Raw genomic sequence first — 12,844 nt, forward strand, 5'->3', positions numbered from 1 at the left:
GAAGATGAAAAAGTAAAAGGATAACTCAATTACACTTTCTTAAAAATGAGTAAAATAAAAGTCCTGAAGCCAGACGCTTGTTCTTAATAGACTTACGGAGAAGATTCCCAGAAGTCATCTAATATATCCTTCAGCCTCTGAGAATAATTACTCTTAAGCCTTCTGAAATGTATGTTATCAGCTTGGTTTTATAAAAAGTTCCAAAAAAAATATTTTATGTCATATACTGCCAGGAAGATTCAGCTAACACATTTTTTATAGCCTTTCAATAGAACTTTTTAAATAAATAACTGTTAGATATATTCCGCTTCAAGACAACCAATTCAATACATCTTTTCTTTTGTTCATTTATGGGTATTGGATAAGTAGCTCAAAACTTTGTTAGAGTGATAAGAATTTGGAGAATTAAAGAAATACACTGAGAGGACTGTTCATTTGCTGTTAGTTCCTGATAAATGCTCAGAGGAAAAAATGCCATACTGGACAAAGAACAGGAAGAGCAAGAGAGAGGAAGAGAGAGGGAGGGAAGGAGAAAGGGAAGGAGTGAGGGAACAGAGGAGAAGGAGGAGGAGGACAAGAAGGAGAGATATCACTACAATTTACACCATCACACTATAGGATAACAAAGAATTTTCTAGCCAAGCATTCAGTTAGAAGTCATGCCAGATGGAGTGAAATTTGCAGTCCAGATGGGCAATACATCCTAGTGATCCATATGGATGGCATGTGGAAGCTAGTTAGGTACATATTGCCAGCTAGATTATCTATCTTATCTATCTACTAAATATATATTCATATTTATGCACCTCTAACTATATTTGCTTCGTTCTCTTCATGACTTCTATAAGATTCAGCAAAGATGACCCTATCTAGATAGCCAACACTCTAAGTTTACACCCTGCCTCTGAGTCTTCTTCTTGACAGTCACAGCTGGTTGTATACAAGTCTGTAGGGTTTGTACATTCACTCATTTATTCATTCATTTATTCAACAAGTTTTTATTGAGGAGCAATGCAGTGCCAGACACCTGTTATAGTTAGAATAGAAATGAAAGGCAGGTGAAGTGAGAGGAAACAGTGCATTTGTAGCAAGCCAATGAGATACTCCATCCAACAGTATAATCAATTCTCACAGTGAGATCTTGCATTGGAGGATCCCAATTAAAAAACAACAACCAACAAAACTTCTATTTTTTTTTTTTTTTTTTTTTTATTTATGATAGTCACAGAGAGAGAGAGAGAGAGAGGCAGAGACACAGGCAGAGGGAGAAGCAGGCTCCATGCACCGGGAGCCCGATGTGGGATTCGATCCCGGGTCTCCAGGATCGCGCCCCGGGCCAAAGGCAGGCGCCAAACCACTGCGCCACCCAGGGATCCCCCAACAAAACTTCTAAACCTCAGAGATTCATTTTAGCTACCTAACCATTCATTGAGAGTGTCTCAAATAAAGACAGTACTTAGAATCCTTTGTGATCCCTCAAGATTTGTAGTCACACAGGCTAAATACATTAATACAAATCAAGCATATTGAAATTCATCAGCTTCCACTTATAACAAGATGAAAATATTAAATTTGCCTTCAATCCACATCTTGATGATAATGTTTTTTAACATCATAAAATATTTATGTGTATGCATGTTTTGTGTGTGCACTATACATACATATGTATATATACATACATACACATATGTGCATATACATGCACAAACATACCTACATATATATTGTCTTCAAAACTCAAATTAGAACATTTTAAAATGGTACCTTCTGTCCATACTCCTTCTTCTTCGCACTTTGGTTTCTCTTCGCTTGATTGACATTTTTTCACAAATATTTACATGTATTATAATAGCTCATAAACACCCTCATGCTTAAATCAAAAATACTATACTGTATGAAATTCAGGATTGAGTATTGCTTTGTTTTGGTCCTTCAACAGAAAAATACTGATTGATTGGAACTCTATAATTCTATGACACAATAATTTTACTATATTTCGTTAAGTTTATCTCACATCCTAAAATATACGTCACTAGCTTAGTTTTACAAAAATCACAGTAAAGTTCTATGACAGGATGTTATTCTTCATCTATCACTGTGAATACCAGATGCCTACATAGTTTAAGTTTTTATAACACCTGAAGGGATTTCTGAGTTCTGACTTTTATAAACATAAATAGAGTGAGTTGAGAAATATTGGGTCCATTCTATGGCATAAGAACTACATATGGACTAAACTTGGATGTGCCCTTCATGTTCTTTTTTTACTTTTTTTTAAGATTTTATTTACTTATTCATGAAGGACACAGAGGAGAGAGACAGAGGCAGAGACATAGGCAGAGGAAGAAGCAGGCTCTATGCAGGGAGCCTGATGTGGGACTCAATCCTCGGTCTCCAGGAATCGCGCCCTGGGCCTAAGACAGGCGCTAAAGCGCTGAGCCACCCAGGGATTCCCCCATGTTCTATTCTATAGTACGGTTCTGATATTAAGTTCACTTTTCCCTAGAAATTGGCGAAATTTTTAGTCATTTTTGGCCAAGATTGCTACTCTGGATAAATCTATATTTTCATACTTTATTTACTGTCCAGTTTCCATATATGTCCTCTGTTACTATACTATACACTATAATCATTGCATCAGGATACAAAAAATTCTTGGTCACTAATAAAGAATTTTGAATTTGTTTTTTATATCAGGAAACATAATTTCTAAAGTTTGAAATGAAATAAGATACCTTAGTATGCAAAAGTTGTCTTATATAGAACTTCTTGTCTATACTAATAAGAACCAACACAATGCACAGCATAGAGTATACATCCAATAAATATTTGGGAAATGCTTGAAACAAATCATCCTCTGGCTGTTTTGCTTCTCTCTTTTTATGGGTTGTATTTTAATGGTAGTTATCTCATTTGACTTTCTGACTAGCCCTGAGAACTAAAAAATGCTTATTTTTATTCCCAGATTCTTACAGTTAATTTGTGGTATATTTAATATTCAAAGTGTGGGCTGAAGGCACTGCTTCCTACATAATAATAGTCAATTCGTTGGCGAAGGATGCCTGGGTGGCTCAGTCAGTTAAGCATCTGACTCTTGATTTCGGTTCAGGTCATGAACTCAGGTTCGGGCGATTGAGTCGCACGTTGGGCTCCCTGCTCAGCGCAGAGTCTGCTGGTCCCTCTCCCCGTGCTCCTCCCCCTGTTCATGCTCTCACTCTCTCAAATAAAAAATAAATAAATAAATAAATAAATAAATAAATAAATAAATAAATAAATAAGATTTTTAAAAAATTAGTCAAGTTGTTGGCAAATAAATGAGTAAAAAAAGAGAATGTACAACTCCAGATATTTTAACTACCAACCCATATTGTTTGTATTAAATAATCCTGCCTAGTAGTTTAGAAAACAGATTTTTAAAAATAGCAGTTTAGGCATCCCTGGGTGGCGCATGGGATCCCTGGGTGGCGCAGCAGTTTGGCACCTGCCTTTGGCCAGGGTGTGATCCTGGATCCGGGATCGAATCCCACGTCGGGCTCCCAGTGCATGGAGACTGCTTCTCCCTCTGCCTATGTCTCTGCCTCTCTCTCTCTCTCTCTCTGTGACTATCTTAAATAAATAAAAATTAAAAATAAAAATAGCAGTTTCAAAAATATACTTTAAAAATATAAAATAGATTGGAAAATAACTTTGCAAACTTACATGTATCCACTCACTCAAATGTACATACAGATAAACTCATCTCCATCACCCATTCAGAGAGTATTGGGGGAAAATCACATTAAAGACAAAGAAGAAAGGTATGTTTTTAGCAGGCCGAGCAGATATCCTAATGCTCTTCTTATAGTTCACTTCATGTTAAATACTTTGTTTACACCATCTCAGAAGATATAGGTTTAACTGATAGGGTAAGAGGAAGAGAAGAGTCATGATAGTGACCAATTCTATGCAAAGGCTTTTAGGAAAAGGTTAACATAGCTATCTTGGAATAATAGAACATTTAAAAAATGTTAATTTATATGGATGGACACTCCGCTCACAATCCCAAATTTAAGATTAGAAAGATTACAAAATTACAGAAACAAAGGCAATATTAGTCAAAACTGAGTAGTAGACTGAAGCAATCTTCAGACTATCATTTCTTAATCTTTAAGCTCTCTATTACCTCAGTTGCCATGGTAGCAAGCACTTTATTTTCTCCTTAATTTTACTTTTTCCAAGAATTGCATTTGAAAGACAAAGCCAATCACTATCCTGTTTTATTTTCATTAAAAGCAAGAATAATAGCTCAATAGTTGCCATTTATTGAATAATATTACAGGGAAGCCAGACTTGGTTTTTATAAAACCCTCTGAAGGAGGTATTTATTCCTCAGTTATATATAAGGAAACAAAGTCTTAGAGAAATAGAAGTTGTCCAAGATCACACTTAGACAATTAGGAAAGTCCCATCATCTGAAACCAGGTCTAGCTGATGACAAAACCACAGAAGCAGGTTTGGGAAAAATTCAGTTGCTCAATTTTGCACATGTTGAGTTTGAAGTTTCTATTAGTCATCTAAATAGAGATGTCACGTTGGCAGTTGAATATACAAATCTGGAGACCACATTAGCATGCAGACAGAAAACCAAAAAACTGGAATGAAGTCATCAGGAAGTAAATGCAAATAGACAAGAGCAGTGGCCCAAACCCAAGCCCTAGGGCACTCCAACAATAAGAGTCCTGAGCCAACAGAGGAGAATGAGTAGGAACAAATCAATGAAGTGGGGTACAGGGAGACGAAGAGAGGGATGTATCCTAGAAGTCCAGAGATTAACATGAATCAAGTAGGCAAGAGTGATCATCTCTGTCAAATGCTGCTGCGAGAGCAATTAAGACAAGGAACACTGGCCACTAGATTTAGCACTGTGGAGGCTGGCGTTAGCAGGTGGTTGGGAGAAAAGCCTCTTCTTTGGCTCTGGCTATGGATTCATTCAACATAAAAACAATCTCCTCCAACTTTACTGAGGTGGCTGACACATCTATGACCAAATTCTCCTCTGAAGTGGAATTCAGTGGCTGACACAGCCTCAGCTTTCTTGTTGGCACCAGGGCTTGGTCTGGAGGTGTAGCTGTCAGCTTCCCCTTGCGTGAGTCTTGCCCGTTGCTCTCCCTCTGGACTTTTGGGCTGTGGCCTGCCAGTATCAGGATGGTGTGGTGCAGAGTGGCAGGCCCAGTCCCAGGTGGCATGTGGAGGTCATCGCAGAGACACTGCAGACCTTTCCCAGCAGAAATGTTTCTAGGCAAATTGTTCCTTTATATAGCTTCATGATTTGAGAGACTGTGTGACCCTCATGATGTGAAGATTGGGCACATTCTTGTCTTCCAGCTCAGGGTTTTTAGGCATGTGGACGTCCCTCTCAGCCACCATCGTTCCCTCCTTGAAAAGGAGTTCATACATGGCAATACGGTTCTTTTTGGGCATCAACACCTTGGTGGCTGCTACGTCCCCAGGGCCGGGGCTGGAAAGAAAGGGGCATGCATGGCACTCGAAAAGCCTCACTGATATAAATTTAAAATGAAATGGGAGGAGAGGAATTGAAGACAGTGTGTTTATACCATACTTTTAAAGCATATTTTTGTAAAAGGAACCAAATAAATGGGACACTAGCTGACAAAGGAAGGAAGGAGAGAAATTACAAAAAGTTGTGCTTACGGGAAAGGGTCCAGGATAAGGTAAAAAATTATGAGGTGGGATAGAAAGGGATGAATTTCTGAAGCAGTGTCCTTCAGTCTGTGACAGGAGATAGAATCTATGCAAGAAAGACTGACTTCAGAGGGAAGATAAAAGGTGGGAAGACAGAGCATGTGGGTTCCCTGGCTGGTAATTATAGTGCGGGGAGTTTGTGTAAGTGCTCAGGAACTTAGGAAGCTGAGACATTCACTGACAGTCAGGTTAGGGAAGGGAGTATTGAATGTTTGAAGTGAGAGAATGGTAAGAAAGTGTCATGTAAATGAGAGAGAGAGAGAATATTAAAATATGCCTGTATTAAAGAACACAGCTTAGATATACAAACAAATCCATTGATTTTCACTCCCTCAATTAAGGGCTGTGGCTATGAATGGGTGTGTTGCTAGAAGCTAGTTTTTTCCAGCAAGGCAGAAAGCACTTTAGACTGCATGCTCTGGGGAGGAGGCCATTCCACAGACTGATAACAGAAGGGCCAAAGGGGATGAGTCACTCATGCCCAGTTCAGTCTATGAGACTCATCTATCAGGGAAGCCATTTCTTCCTGGAGGAGTACAAATTAGGCCAGAAATACTACTCTAATGGGAGTCCTGCCACCTGGAGTGGAAGAGAAGGTGTTCCCCAGAACATGACTTCCCTTTCTCCCATTCACATGTTCTCTTATTCTCACCACATTTTTTCTTAGACATCATGAAAATAAATATCACTGGACCAAGGTTTGTCCCAATCTATCAGCCAATTCCTATTTTCAGTCTCTCCAAACCTAACCAAGAATCCACAGTCTACTGTATCTTTCATTCTCTTGCCAATACCTTCAGCCTATTTTCTTAAGATACTTTTGTTTGACCCACTCAGTAAATAGTTGTCTTAATCCGATTCCCCAGCTTCTCTGAGCCGATGTGTGTTGTTGGAGCACATCAGACCATCGATGTGCCGACAAGCTCGCCATCCTCAACCTCAACTGGTACTGCCTGGGCCCCACCACCCCAGCAGTCCAATAAACCTTTCTCCAGTCTGGCAAGGCCTCTCTTCACTGCTTCCTCACTTATTCGCTGTGGAGTCACAGCTGGTTGCTTCAAACTGAAATTCTTTGCCTTACAATCTCACATGTATTTGTCCCTCTCCTCTCTTTTTCTCTCATCTCAAAGTCTGAGACTGATGCTTCCACTTGAATTTTGTCTCAAGGAGAAAGGGAGGCTTCCTGGCAACTTTAAGTCTAGGAGGATGTTCTTAGGCATCATTAGCAGTGTCTTGCAATCTCTTTTCTGAGAGACAGTCTCTTTTGTGGGTTTTCCATAATTCTCCCCATATATAGCACCCATATAGTTACTGGCTTCTCCAAACTTAGGTTGCTATAGACTATCTTCTAACATCACTTAAAATCCTAGATGATTAGAGATATAGAAGGCACTAGTGATCATTCAGTACAGTGGAATATTCTTAGTACCCTCTATGGTGCTTTAAAAAATACCAATGTTTGGGCCTCACCACTAGTGATTTTTGATTTAATTAGTTTAAGGATGCCAAAACAGTATTTTTCTAAATCTCCCCAGGACTTTTTTTTTTTTTCAGTGTGCAAACAGGATTAAGGGATAGCTGATGTAGTGAATTCTTTTTTTTTTTTTTTTTTTTTTTTTTTTATAGTCCAACTGAACATAAGAAAGATAAAAATGTCCTGCTTTTCTTGGTCATGCCATGAATCATTCTGAGCTAACTAGGACAGAGCTTCCCAGCAAGTGTGTTGCAAATAGATTACAGGTGTACTGAAGCAGCAGTCTCTCAGCTTCAGGGTGACTCGTTACATCCTGGGACTCCCAGAGCTCCCACAATACTCAATACTAGGCCTGGGCACCCTGCTCCATCTACACTAATATAATGTAAAAATATGATCTCCTATTTGTGCTATAATGTGAATGAGATCGAGAAGCACTGATGTGGTATATGCTTATCCTCAAAGCCATTGGCTAATATTTCTTCTTTGAGAAGTCCATCTTTTCACCTTTTCTCCACTAAATTCCATTTTTATTTTTTATTTATTTATTTATTTATTTATTTATTTATTTATTTATTTATGATAGTCACAGAGAGAGAGAGAGAGAGGCAGAGACACAGGCAGAGGGAGAAGCAGGCTCCATGCACCGGGAGCCCGATGTGGGATTCAATCCCGGGTCTCCAGGATCACGCCCTGGGCCAAAGGCAGGCGCCAAACTGCTGCGCCACCCAGGGATCCCTAAATTCCATTTTTAATGTTTCTTCTCTTGTCTAAGACCAGGTCATGTGACCAGTTGTGTGTTATCAGTATATCCTTCAGTCCAATAACTACATAAGGAATGAAAAGTTTAAACGCCACTTAGGGAAATAACCTCAGCAGAAATTCTTTCTAAATGAATGTGAATAAAAAATAAATAAATAAAAATAAATGAATGTGAATATTAGTGAATTATTAAAAGTTGTTATTATGTCCTGGAACACAACCTCCTAAGTGGAACTGTAGATATCTAAATGACTACGGTCAAGTCGCAGTTTTTCAGCTTGTTGATTACAAGGCCAAGGAGACACAGAATTAAGAGTTTATTATGTCATGATAAATTATGAGCAAGCATTAATTTCTTCAATTTATCTGCCTCATGCTTGACATTAACCATACATAAATAAATGAAAGGAACATAAATATTAACATTTCATAACAAAGACAGAAATTCTTATTATAAATGCTTTGCTTTAATATAAAAAGGACCATAACCAGTAACATGACTATGGTGCCTTGGACAACATTATACACATTAGCAGCCCCAGTCATGCAAAATAAATATTAATTGGATTGAATTGATTAGAAGCAAGGAATTGAATAATTTTTTGAATTTTGATTGTATTATTATTCAAGCACCAACTCAGTACATGGGATTGAGCATCAAACAGATCCAAGCTCAAATCTCCATGCTTCTTCTTTCTTGTTGAATAAAGCTTTGACTTAGCTTCTCTGGGCCTCAGTTTTCTGAGAAGAGGGGATTAAAATAGGTTTTAACTCATTGGGGTTTTGTAAAAATTAAGTGAAAATGTATTTAAAGCACTTACTGTCATTATCACCTTCTCAGTACTCAGAATCCAAACCTATTTTCCAAATTTCTTTATTCTACCCATAGATTGTGCTTGCATCTATTCTTTGCCCAATTATTTTCTGCTGCCTGAAATTTTCTTTTTACTCATACTCAAGATCCAACTCCAGTGCCCCTCACCTATGAAGTCTTACCAGTCCAGAATCCTTCTATCCTCATAAATTAGTCTGTCCTTCGTTGTGGCCCTTACTAAGGTCAGCAATAGGTGAGTTATTAGCATATTGGTGTGCTTGTCCACACACTTGGAACTGCTGGAGAGTGTGGACTATTCTCCACACAGCAGCCTATTGGTATTTATAAATATGTGAATCAGGCCATTCCATTCTTTTGCTCTCCACCCTCCAGAAGCTTCCTATCACACTTTGAAGAAAATACAAAGTCTCTTCTGTGACTTATAAAGCCATACGATTATTGATCCTGGCATTCTCTCCTCATGCCATCACAGCACTATATACTGTTCACTGCCACACGATCTCCTTGAAGTTTCCAAAATAAATGCCAATTAATACCATGAAGATCTACTGAGTACAAGCTATGAGTTGAATGCTATTCTAGGCATTTAGGATACACTAGGTGAACACAAGAGACAGAACTCTTCTCTGCAGAGCTTTAACTGCAGTGAGAGAAAGAAACCACCAACACAATAAGTAAATTATATTGTATGTCAGAAGGGGATAAGTGCAATGGAAAGAAGTAGAGCAGTAGGGGTGGGACAGGAACTAGAGCAAGGGAAGAAGGATTAGATAGCTGTGACTTCAAATCCCATATTAAGCATGTTGTCTTCTTGGTATTGGCAACTGCTATTTCTTTTGCCTGGCTTTCTCCCCAGCCCACCCAATATTCAAATGGTTTCCTCCATCCATTACTTAAGGGTTTGCTTAAATGTTATTAGCACTTAAGAAAGTCCTTATCTACAGAGAAGGTAAAAAGTATGACTGGCTCTTACACTGCAACTCTATTCCCTTAGTCAGCTTTATTTTCTCCATTGCCCTATTTGTGAAAAATCATACTTATCCATTTTATATGAGAATATTTTTTTTTGTTTTATTAACTCTTACATTCATTCCCAGTGCTTAAGGGGTCAGTGCAGTAGATTTGTAAACTGAGGTTAATCATGCATATTAGATATATAACTTTTTAACCTAAGTGGTCACAGAAGTTATAAAAGCAGTTCACAAAAAAATAAAAAATAAAAAAAATAAAAATAAAATAAAAGCAGTTCACCCAAGGGATGCCTGGGCTAAGCATCTGCCTTCAGCTCAGATCATGATTCCATGCTGAGTCCTGCACTGAGCTGCTTGCTCCCCACCCCCAACCAGCACCTGGAGCCCCATCAAGCCCCACCCACCTTGAGCCTGGCCTGGAGCCCCCTCCCCAAAATCTGTCTATCTGCTCAAGTGAGGTCTGAGAGTCTGCACCTCTTCTGCCCCTCCCCCTTTTCTCTCTCCCTCTCTCAAATAAATATATAAAATCTAAAAAAAAAAAAAAAAAAAAAAGCAGTTCACCCTAATGCCACAACAAACAATAATCAGTTGTTTTTTTTTTCTCACCCTTTGATTTTCTACCTGGATATGGCCTGATTTGTAGATATTTATATATTTCTTAATATATATGCCACATTTATATATAACATACATATGCATATGTGTACATACATATGGCATATATATATGTGTATGTATATATACACATATATGCATTGAACAGTGAATGGAACTAGTTAATATCTCTGATATATATACTTCAAGATATTTTAAAAATCTGTTATTTCCTTTTTGAGAATGTCATAAAAGTTTCTATTACAAGAAATTTGAGTATGATCTTCATTACTTTTGCAATTCAAATGTTAAAATGTTTTTCTGGCAACTTTAGTGTTTCTACCAAAGGAATAACAGGTAAATGCATGGTGAGATCCATATTATTTTAAAAGATTTCATTTATTTATTCATGAGAGACAAAGAGAGAGAGACAGATATACAGGTAGAGGGAGAAGCAGACCCCCCTGCAAGAGGCCCAATCTGGGACTCGATCCTGGACCCCAGGATCATGCCTTGAGCCAAAGGCAGACACTCAGCCGCTGAGCCACTCAGGTATCCCGGTGAGATCCATATTTTAATTAAGTACTCATTAAAGCTTAATATTCACAATACAAAGTATAATTTTCATTATGACAATGAACAAAATAAAATAAACCATTTAAAAAGAAAACTGGTAAAGATAACTTCATTAGAGAAATGGAAAAAGAAAAACTTTATTGAAAGAGGATAAAGCAGAAACATATCAAAGATTAAATATCTCACAACTAAATCTATAACTTATATATCAAAGAAAAAGATTATGAGAGCTCTAAACAATAAGTTTATATGGTTCAAATTTTTCCTCTTGATCCAAAATGGAGCAGTAATGGGTCTCAACTACTGATTAGTTTTTATGATCCATAAGTTTTATTAATGTCACCAACTTTTGTACTTTGATAATTAGGCTATAACTAAAATCTAGAACTATAAAGATATAAACAAATGCCCAAAATTTCACATGAGAGCAAGAAAGATATAATCTGAGGCAGAGAATGGCCAATAAGCTTTATGAACTATTTTGCCTATTATTGATTTTAAACTGTTTTCTGTTTGGTGATGTAATGCTTTTTAGTCTCCAAAAATTATTCATAAAAGGCTGCGTCCATGAGAGTGTAGGGAAGGAAGATGATGGGGATGCTTCCATGCATGAGTTAAGCAGGTTCAAGCAAGCAGAGGGCAGATTCTGGTAGGAGTGGAAACAAGAGTATGTAATGGAGCCCAGGGCATGAATCAGAAGCAACAAGTCTGTTGCAAAATGGTAGGCAAATTTAAAATCTCCTTTTACATCTTTAGAAATGTTAAGGGCACCAAGTTACTCATAGTAAAGTAGATATATTATTTAGATATTAAATGGAAGAACTTAAGGACCGGTCATTTATTTGTTTGAAAAAATATATACATATATATCTGTGGGTGTGTGTGTGTTTGTATTGAGTTCTTAAAGCTGTATAAACTGCTGAGGATTCTACTGCGAACAAAACAGAAGAAAAAATAGTCTTTTCCTCATGGAGCTCTTCATGAGAAAGCAACATTTGAACAGAGATAGACTTGAGGTGAGAAATTAGCCCCGGAAGCATCAAAGAAAGAGGGTTTTGGGTAGAACAAAGAAGAAATACAAAGGTGATAAAGTGGTAGCATGCTCAGAGTAGAACTCCAGAACAAGCAGAGTGGTGTCCTCAAGCTGGGTACAAGAGCAAGAAAGCTCTAGATGATGAAGTCACAGTGAGAGCAGTAAACCAGATTATGGTGAATGTTACAGGGCATTAACTGGGCATTGGATTTTATTCTGAGTAAGAAGGGAAGCAGGGTGGAAGTAAGACTTTGGAAGGCCTTCACTGGAGGAGAGACATGATTAAGTGATTGATTAACATTTTAAAAGAATCATTCTGGCTTCTGAGTTAAAAATAAAGCATGAAAAAAAAAAAAAAAAAAATAAAGCATGGATAAACACCCAATAGTGGAATTACTAAATCATAGGGTAGCTCTATTTTCAATTTTTTGAGGAACCTTCATTCTGTTTTCCATAGTGGCTGCATCAGTTTGCCTTCCCACCAATTGTGCATGAGGCTTCCTTCTTCTCTACACCCTCACCAACACTTATTGTTTAAAGAGTCCTGGGAAATGAAGAAGGGCTAGAAAAACCCAAAAGGAGGGACCAATAAGCATTACACTAGGATTGGTGTTTGACCAGTAGAGCAGCCCACTCAGGCTCCTATCTAGCAACAGCAGCCTCTTTGTCCAAGCTGAGAACCTGGACAGCAAACCAGGTAGACTGAAAAAAGAGGTGGAATTTTCCTGGCAAACTAGATCAACCAAATCCACTTTGATGACCAATGAAGTCACCGGATGATATTCATGATGATGATGTTCAATCACATGAGTATCTTCCCATTCTGAGTTTAATGGAGGGCCAGAGCGGAATTATAT

General features: G+C 37.9%; 1 protein-coding gene and 1 pseudogene across 22 annotated transcripts in view; both read right to left on the minus strand.

The window, feature by feature from the left end:
• The window catches only part of PPFIA2 (PTPRF interacting protein alpha 2), a 469,116-nt gene that overhangs the window by 318,760 nt on the left and 137,512 nt on the right, over positions 1-12,844 (minus strand). The gene's annotated exons all lie outside the window — the stretch shown is intronic.
• On the minus strand, positions 4,169-8,805 carry LOC106559723 (annotated as a pseudogene).

This window comes from Canis lupus, chromosome 15 (genome assembly GCF_011100685.1).
Source record: "Canis lupus familiaris isolate Mischka breed German Shepherd chromosome 15, alternate assembly UU_Cfam_GSD_1.0, whole genome shotgun sequence".
In the NCBI taxonomy this organism is placed as follows: Eukaryota; Metazoa; Chordata; class Mammalia; order Carnivora; family Canidae; genus Canis; species Canis lupus.